Genomic DNA, 9,631 nt, shown 5'->3' on the forward strand with positions numbered 1-9,631 from the left:
TGATTGAGAACTTTTTCTAAAGTTCTCCCCATTCACTTCAGCAGGGTCCATATATACCACTCTATTCAAAGTAACCTAGGCTTTCTCCATCATGTTTTTCAAAGTCGTCCAACTTCCACCCACTGCCTGATTACAAGCCACTTCCACCACTTTAGGAGATATAGAAATAGAGGGAATGCCAAGTTCCAGAAATAGTAAAGGCAGGGGACTATGAAGCTCTTAAAGGTTTCCAAGAGCAGCCAATTGTTCCACACCACTCGATGGAGTATTTATAAGGAAGCAAAGGTAGGTTGAGAGGACCTTGCAGAATCTTGAAAACCATCGCAAGGTGTTTGCAACCTCTTCTGCAGGCAATAAAGAGGCGTCAGAAGGTTATTAAGACTAACAAGCAAACAATTTTGGTTAGATTAATAAAAATGAAAAACAGTTTTTTGATGCAATTCAAATAAAAATATGTAAAATTTCTGAATTTAACTGGCCAAAACGCAAGATAATGTAGCAGGAAAATAATTAACTCTGGGTTTGAGGCGTCGCTCAGCACCTATGGGTTTGGCGAACTGAGGCAAACTCCTTAATGTTTCTGAGTCTCATTTTGTTTATCTGTTGTAATGGGGCATCTCTAAATTGGAGACTCTAGTTGCCTTAGTAGGAATAAACTGCTAAGTTTGTGTGTGTAAGAGCAGGGATAGGCCAAGTCAGCCTCAAGAAATGGAACAACCACCAAGCAAGTAACTAAACCTAACTAAACCTAACTAAAGAGTAACTGCTTAAAGTAGGATATTGGTCAAATCCCAAGTCAATGTCTTGACTTAAAAATGAGGGTGGTTTAATGATATGTGCAGGACACCTCTTCTGCCCCACCCAAGTTCTCTCTGTTCCATCTCACTCCAGACATTACCCTTAGGGCAGATGCTACCTGACAGCGTCTTACCTCTGACCTCTCTTTTAGACCTCTCCCTTAGTGCCTTGGGATTCTTCTGGTGTCACAACTGGGGCCATCTGTGTGTCTCAGCCTCAATGCTTGCACAGCCTAGAGATGTCACAGAATTAACACCTTGGGTCACCCTTCACCAAAAGCGGTCAAGAGTTGACCTGGCAGGATCTGGATTTCTCCCCACTTTGCCAAGCATGTCTTTCTCAGACTGGCTACACCACCTTGTTTGCAAGATAAGTAAGGGGGTGGAGGAATGGAGACAGGGCATGCAAAAGGTCAAGCACAGTCCTTGGCACACAGCAGATACTCAGCAAAGGCCAGCCACTTTGATGGCAAGATTGCAGACAGCAGTCTGAGGACATGGGGTGACTTGGGAGGGGCTCCAGCTTCTCCTGAAATCCACTCCTTTGCAGTCTCCCTCTCTGCTCAACGAGAAATCTGCCTTGGATGTCAGAACTGAATTTCCTCTGACATTTTCCCTTTTCTTTTCTTCCTATAAATGTGAAATGAAGTATAAAAAGTCATGCACTGCCTACTGCCTTCATCACGGCTCTTTGGAGAAATGTTGGCATTTAAATGCCAGACTGGTGATGTCAGGATGAGGCCAGCGTCAGGTTTGTCATGGGGTCAGGGGTAAGGGGCAGGGGTCCCCTTTGGTTTCTGATTTAATAAGAGGATTGCTTCCAGCCAAATGCAAAGCCAGCAAGGTCAGTGCTGAGCACACACAGCTCCACTGAGAAATAAAGGGGCCAGATGGTTATTACATTGTGTGTGTTTCTTGTAAAAGAAAAAAAAATTCTAAAGGTGACTATAGCAGAAGCAGTTCATAAAAAGGGAGGCTCAGCTCATGCAGACAACTTGTGGCTTGGCTCTGTACCAGAGGGAAGTTTCCTTGTGAGGAGGTTGATAGTTTGATATGTGATCCAAAACATGTGAGACCCCCCCATGGTGACTTGGCGGGTGGTGGAGGCCACAGCACTGCCACGTTGTGGAAATGGAGCACTTGTGCCCTTCAGTGAAGTCTCCTATTTTGAGGCTTCAGAAAGGGTAGCTGATGACAGGTGTGCTGGCTGGTGGGCCAGAGTAATGTGGGTCCAACTCCACTCTGCTGCCTCAGAGCTGTAAGACGTGGGCATGTCAACGAATCACTTTAACTTTCATTTTCTCATTTGTAAATATAGACTAGAAATATGCACCCTCTTGTAACAAGGGTACAACAAGATACCTTACCTAAGCCACCTGGTGCACATCAGCTGTTCAGGAAACATTGGGTCCATCCTCCTTTAGACCAGGGGTCCACTGAAGGGGTGCTGAGAGCCCTGAAAGAGGTCTTATTCCTTACGTGGAAGATGGATTGGTGAGAAACCCCATAAGCTAAGGTGTGCAGCCCATTTAAGTGATGCTCCAACACTACTTTTTCTGTGACATTTACCTCAGGAGCATCCATCACCCTGGGCACTTTGGTGCTGATGTGGTCCTCCAAGGATAGTCATGACACTGCCACGGTAATTCCATATTAATTAACTGGGCTGTTGTTCCAAAGTGTTAATGGCCAGAACTGTAATTCAATCAAGTAAATAACATTGCAAGCAGTTAATAAAAGCAATGAAATTTGTAACTACTTATAAATGTGATTTCATAAATCAGTCGGTGGTCTGTCCTTGCCACACACATATCAGACAATCAGCATTACTAATGCTGCCTGTGAATCTGTTAAGAATTCTTCCTCCATACATTTTTTAAACGAATTTTGTTTCTTTTTGTCTCTTCCCCCCTCATTAACTTTCAAAATGTGTTTTTCTTAAGGTTCCACCTTTGGGGAAACAGCATTCTCGCCCACTGACACCACTTGTGAATTCAGTCTTATTATGAGCTGAGACTCCAAACACCACCCAACTTGTTATAATTCTTTTTAATGCCCTCAGTTTTTCAGTTACAATTCATTTTCCAAGTCCAAAAGTAATACATTGTTAGGTCCCCACAGGGTTCTCAGCATGTGGATGAGAACATTAAGTTCTGAGAAATGGTTACTTTCTCCAGTGCATTTTCAGACTTCAGCAGACCCCTGTCAGCAACCCCTCACTTTGACCCTCAATCTGCCAGCTCTGACCTGGGTCCTGAGGACTCACCGATGAAATGGACACTGCCTCTGCTCTCAGAAAACTCATGCCCATCATTACATCACTGGGTCTGTGTAGCACATGTCCCCCTGCCATCTACAGGTCTCTCTTGGTGCCACACCTGAGTGTGAGGGCTCTGCAAGAAAGGAGATGCACACCCCCAGCCCCAGTCACCTCTTCTCTGCCTAGCGGGTTTGGTGAGGGGATCCAGCAGAAGCTGCATTCCTCCACGCCAGTCTTTGGGCTGAAGGAGGCATCATGTGGTCTGCAACTTCGACTTCCAAATGAGTCCATGGCACATACTTGAGTAAACTGAAGGGCAGTGAGGGTGTGAAGTGACAAGAGCCAATACTCAGATAGAGGGTTGGGAGCAGCGTAGGTGCTGGAAAGAGCCCGTGGCAGGGAGGTGGGGGCTCTGGTTCCCACGTTGGCTTTGTTATGTTGTTCTCGCCTCCTATCCACTGTCTCCTTGCCCTCCACATCCGACCCACCACCCACTCACCAACTCACTCAGATGCTCGCCAACACACCCACTCCCCCATCGACTTGCTCACTTGGTTGCCGCCCACTCCAATTCCCTCATGTACTCACCCCTCACCCCTGCACTCACGTACCATCCGCCCAACTCACTAACCACCTCCCCCCGCCATGTATTTAAACTACTCACCCTCTCCCTTATCACCACTTCCACCCATGTAGACCCTCAACCACTCCCACACTCACTAAGCTGCCCACCCACCCCCCTCCTTCTCACAAAAGGCTGCTGACCTCTGACTCTGTGGGAGCCATGGGCTTCACTGGGGGAGACAGAGAGGGATCAGTTTCAGTAGCCAGCTGAGAAGGGCGTCTGGGCCAGTGGGAGAGGAACAGTGGCAGCAGCACCGAGAGTAAGTGATGGGGGAGAGCCAGGGGGACAGGAGCAGAGGAGAGAGAAGTGACCGGCCTGGGGCAGGGAGGAGAGGGGCTCTGATCCAAGAGCTGAACCACCAAGTGAGGAAGGACGAGGCTAGGAGGCATGAATGAGGCACCCCGTCTTGAGGAAATGCCTGAGTTTAGAGTAAGGGGATGGAGGTGGTGGGGACGGGACAAGGGACAGTCTATAGGGACCACCGGGAGAATTTCTCGCTGGCCTGAGGAGTCTGGGGCCATTAAACCGGCTAGGGATCAGGCTGGAGGCAACAGGGAGCCATCAATGTGTTTTAGGCAGGAAAGATCCGTCGCAGATTTGATGACACAATCAGGGCTTTTACCTCATCAGTTACAAAATTAAAGGTCTGGACTGTGGTCTCCCAGACCCTTCCATTGACCCCACTTCAGAAATATCTAAGGTTGGTGGGAGAACGGAACACAAGAGGGGTTGAAGGGTATCCTCATAAATGACTGCTGAGCTCTCACAGAACAGAAGAGAGACTCTTGGCTCCCTGCTCCAAGATAGATTGGCCTTTGGCCCCAGAGGATGAGCACTTGGCATCTGTGGTCTGTGCACATGTGAGCCCCACCTCAGCCAGAGACAAAGGCTCTGATGCAGCTTCTCAAGTGACTGCACAGCTATCTTGGCTGGTACCATTCATTACCCAGTGATACAATGCTGGAGAGTTTGATACACAGACACTCTGAACAGAACTGTGGCTGCTCATGTGTCATGCAAGGAGTCTCCAGGTAAGAGAGGACTCCAGTTCACGCCCTGCCCTTGCCCCTCTGCTCAGCTGGAGCACTGCTGTCTTGTCATCTGTCCTTGCCATACCTTAGTCCAGTAGAAACCGCAGGAAATCTGACCAGATCAAGTTAGGGCAACTCCTTCACTATAGGGTCTTCCCCAGGCCTAATGACAGAGACTTAAAGTCCAGGTGTGGAACGAGACAATTCTCAAGCTGATAAAAAGTTTTTCATCCACAGTCCCAAAGATTTCCAGATGCCCAGCTACAGAGAGGTGGGCCCTGCAGCTTTTTGGAGGGAATTTCTCCAACCCTTCCCTGGATAGGCACAAGGTTTGGGGGCCATTGTCTTTTCTCATTCCATAACCATCATACTGGAGATACCTTCCCAAGGTGAGTACGTCATAATGATTTAGAAAGTTAAGAAAATATTAATTACACATAGATGCTCACACATAAACAATTCACACACATGCACACAGACACAGTGAGGCTGTGACTGCTCAAGACTCTTGCTCCCTTTAGCAGAAGGTGTTCCAGGGATTTTCATTCCACATTCACTGACTTCCTGCCATGTGGTCCCAAGAGACACACGGCTGTAAATCACAACCCCTGCCTTCAAGTTATCTCCCTCAGTTCACTGAAGGAGGCCATTGGAATAATAATTAAAATATAGTTGGACAAATCTATAACAGTGATTAACAAAAAAAAAAAAATCACAGAGAAGTGCACCTGCCTCAGCTTGGGAGCCATATAAGGCTTCACAAAGGGTTGATATGTGAGCTGGGTTTTGAAGAATGAGGTAGAGAAAGGATAAGGGACTCTCTAGCAAGTAGAGGAGATTTGTGCAAAGGCATAGAGATTTTCAAGGGGTTTTCACATCTACAATTCATCCCACATGCCCAGGTCTAAAGGGCAGGATGGGGAGTGGTGGAGGATGAGAGGGAATGCCATGGGGGCCTAGCCTCTAGGGAGTTTGGACCGGAGCCTAAATCTATAGGTGTTCCCTAAAGGGTTTTGAGAAGATGAAAGACAAGATCAGATTTGCATTAAAAAAAAAAAAAAACCCAAAAAACAAAAAACTGTTCTTGCTGCAGAATGGAGAATAGATTGGAAGGGAACATGACTAATAGAGATACTTTCTAGCCAAGAGATGATGAAAACTTATTAGCAATAAGGACAAAAGATGTACACCAAAGGTATCAAGGGAGTGGGATTGACAGGACCAGTTTTCCCATCAAATGGGGAGAGTTAGAGTTAGGGGAAAGATCAACACTTTCAGGATGCTGGAACGAGGCAGCCTTCACAAGAGAGTTTAGGTTCAGTTGAGTCTGTGGTATTTCTTGTACACTCAGGTAGAGAAGGACAGAGGACAGTAGGCTCCATGGGTCAGGGCTCAGGTCTTAGGGTTTTTAATTGGCAAACCTTATTCTTTGTTTTAAGCAAAATTTTATCTTATTTTAAGTAATATATTTTTATTGAAGAATACAGTTGACCCTTGAACAATATGGGGGTTATGGGTGCCAACCCTCCACGCAGTGGAAAATAGTGATGGTACAGATATTCCCTCCTATTTTTATATGTGCTTAGTGAGGCTAAGAGCTAAAATAAGATGCAGAAGAGGTAAATGCATGTATTCCCACTGCCATCTTTGCTAAAATGTGTTCCATCAGTCAGTAAAAACTTGGCTGGGAATTTAAAAATCTTAGAAATTACCTGCTGGGGCAAACACGGACCTTAGTGCTCATAGTATCCAGGCCTCCTTTCCTGGCCAGGCACATGCATGGCTACAGTCACAGCTCTTTGCAGTGTGAATGAAGTGGAGCCATAGACTAGGTCTCGTCAATAGAATATGAGCATTAGGCACAGGTGTCACTTCTGGGCTGAAGCAGCTAAAGCAGCCCCAGAGAGCCACCTACATTCCAGAGTGGACTTTGCATGAGTGAGATGTAAACTTACCTTGTGTAAGTCTGAGGTCTGGTGGTTGTTGGTTACTAGAGCATGATCTAGCCTATCCAGAATCAAATGGGTTTATTCTCAAAACTTCAGTCTTAATGTTTCCTGGGTTTCTCTTTGCTTTGAAATGAAGATAAAACAGGCAGGAGAATTAGAAGTAAATAGGTGTCCAAACCTGAGAAATTATAAATTTCTAGCATCATACCACCCCAAGAGGGAAAAAAGACAATAAAACATTTCCATGAGGAGTTTCAGGAGCCACCTTTCCCAAAGGTCTAAGACCCAATCCAGATACCCTTCACGAGGTAAGTGTGTTAAAGCTGTTCTAACATATTTTGATACTAAAACTACATTAGGAATGGTTAACAATAGCTAGAAATTAGTGGAAAGAGAGCCTAATTTTATGTAGGTGTTCGAGGTCATTTGGGATTTGTTTCAGTTAATCAAGCTCATGAAATGGGGAAAAGCTCCAACCCCACCAAAGTTCCTGAGGAAAACTCACCCTCGTCTGCAGTCACTGACTCCGAGGAGGCACTAGGTAGCCTCTGGAGTGCTATTTCTCCAAAATCAGATCTTGGGGCTTACTGCATGCACCAGAAACGACAAGCCTAGACCTGGGAAGATTCCCTGACATTGATGTTGGGGGATCACAGGAGGAAGTGAAAAGAGAATCTGATCAAGAGACCTGAATTGTAACCCTGCCTCTGCCAAAAACCACCTATGGGAATTTGAGCAGATCTTCCTTTTCCACTCTGAACTTCAGTTTTCTTGCTGAAAATCTCTTCTAGACTACAAACCCTAAGTATTCTGAGACGGGTTGCTCTGTAGCGGTGGTTTACTTCTTGGCCAGCACACAGACACTTAAGCTAATGGAATACTTCTGATCAGGGAATCAGCTTCCTGGCTATTTGTTTATTTAATTTACTTTCACACAAACTGTGCAGGACTGCCTGAGTAGTGGCCTAGAACGCAACACACATGCAAGATCAGAGACGGCAGCCCTTTTGTGACGAGAGGTCGATTGGCCTTGTCCATGGCCCGCCAACCCCACTCTGGCTGTCTTTTTGTCAGCTCTCTCTTTATACTCATTATGTTTGCAAATTCTCTGCTTTTCAAGCCTGCAGTATTTTATCTTGTGCACAAAATGTGTATAAAATGTGAACTAATTAAATTAGAAATAATTAATGGGAAGCTGACAGAGGAAACCACTGTAGTTTAGAGATGTTATAGCCACTGAGTCAATAACACTCTTCTCCCACATGACCCACATTCACAGGGTGCCTTCCATCCCACTAAGTACTATTCTGTAACCATTGCAGGCAGAACAGGATATTACAGAATCCTTGTTCGCTGCTCTCTATCCTGAAACTGCAGGTCTGAACATCATTCTCATTCAGTATGAGGGCTCCCTCCAGTTGTCTTCAAATCTGTAGGCACTGTTTTATAGGAAGGCGTGATCATGAAAAGAATTGGTTGTGTAACAAAAGGCAGTCGTCAACAGACATTTTTTTTTTAGGGGTATGACATTAAGTGGTGGGAAGTAAAATTTCCTTGAAAATCCCCAAAAGGTCATTTTGAGGGTTTTCTTCAAAACATTTCTTTTCCAAGTCTATGTATCAATAGTATGAATGAACTAATGAAAGAAATATTAATTACAGTAAGATTAGCCCTGTGCCATCAAGAGACTGGCATTCCGGAAGCTCTGCAGACAAGAACACAGACTCACAGCAAGTATACATGGAAAGACACTGACCAATAACATGAGAAAGAGGGGCCCAGCCCAACGAGCAGAACGTGAAATCCAGAGCACATCAGAGTGTAGCTTTGTCCTAGCTCTGTCACTCATGCACTAGATGCTCCGAGCTGCTTTACTGATCTGTGCATTAACAAATTCATCTGTAACTCACAGACTTAGAGAAAGAACTTATGGTTACCAGAGGGGGAAGGGAGGCGGGGAGAGATAGTTAGGGAGTTTGGGATTGACATGTACACACTGCTATTTAAAGTGGATAACCAACAAGGACCTACTGTATAGCACAGGGAACTCTGCTCAATATTATGTAACAACCTAAATGGGAAAAGAATTTGAAAAAGAATAGATACATGTATATGTATAACTGAATCACTTTGATGTACAAGTGAAACTAACACAACATTGTTAACCACCTATAGCCCAATATAAAATAAAAAGTTGAAAAAAAAAACCCAAATTCATCTGTAAAAGGGCTGAGTGGTTGTTATGAGGCTTAAACAAATTGATATATGTAAGTGTGTACATGCCTGACATACATGCATGCTAGATTATCCAGGGCAACTGTGGTTGAAGAAAGTCACACAACTGGCAGCAGGATGTGATGGTCTGTAATGATGACCCCAAAAGTAAAGGTGAAATGCTATTTTTGCTATTTATTAAATTGGTATGTTTTAGATGCATTCACTTAAATAATCTCTTTGTCATGCACATTTTATTGACTTGTTTTCCCTTGCATATATGAGCAGTGTTATTTCTTATGTGCTATACAAAAGTTGAAGGTTAATTAGCAGTATAACTAAATAGTAACACTGCTAGTCTCCTTCACACAAATTAAAAAAAAAAAACAAAACTTCCTCTTTGTAAGGCTTTTGCGTTACCACAGAGAGTGCAACTTGGGTCTTGCCCCCTAAATCACATCGGGGATGATTGATGAGGAGTGTAAGGACTCTCTGCAGACCTTACAAAGACCTATGACCCAAGGACACTCAAATGTGAGACCAAGAGAGAGGCTGGAGTTGGAGGGTTCTGAAGGATATGAAGGACAAGGATCTTGGGGAGCAAGAGAAGCTCCGAGGCTGCACCCCAAACCCTGAATCTGGCCTGCTGCTCCAGAGACAAGGAGACCTGAGGACCAGGACTGGTTCATTCCTTGTTTTTTCTAGACATGAAGAACCCAGCTGGGACCAAGCAGTGTGATGATGGTCTAATCTGA

At 44.9% G+C, this 9,631-nt stretch overlaps 1 non-coding gene across 1 annotated transcript; it reads left to right on the forward strand.

Moving 5' to 3' along the window:
• Positions 1-9,121: 9,121 nt before the first annotated feature.
• Positions 9,122-9,250, forward strand: LOC132369396 (small nucleolar RNA SNORA19). The gene has a single exon (XR_009504375.1). It is a non-coding gene; the product is annotated as a small nucleolar RNA SNORA19 (small nucleolar RNA).
• Positions 9,251-9,631: the final 381 nt, after the last annotated feature.

This window comes from Balaenoptera ricei, chromosome 7 (genome assembly GCF_028023285.1).
Source record: "Balaenoptera ricei isolate mBalRic1 chromosome 7, mBalRic1.hap2, whole genome shotgun sequence".
NCBI classification, from domain to species: Eukaryota; Metazoa; Chordata; class Mammalia; order Artiodactyla; family Balaenopteridae; genus Balaenoptera; species Balaenoptera ricei.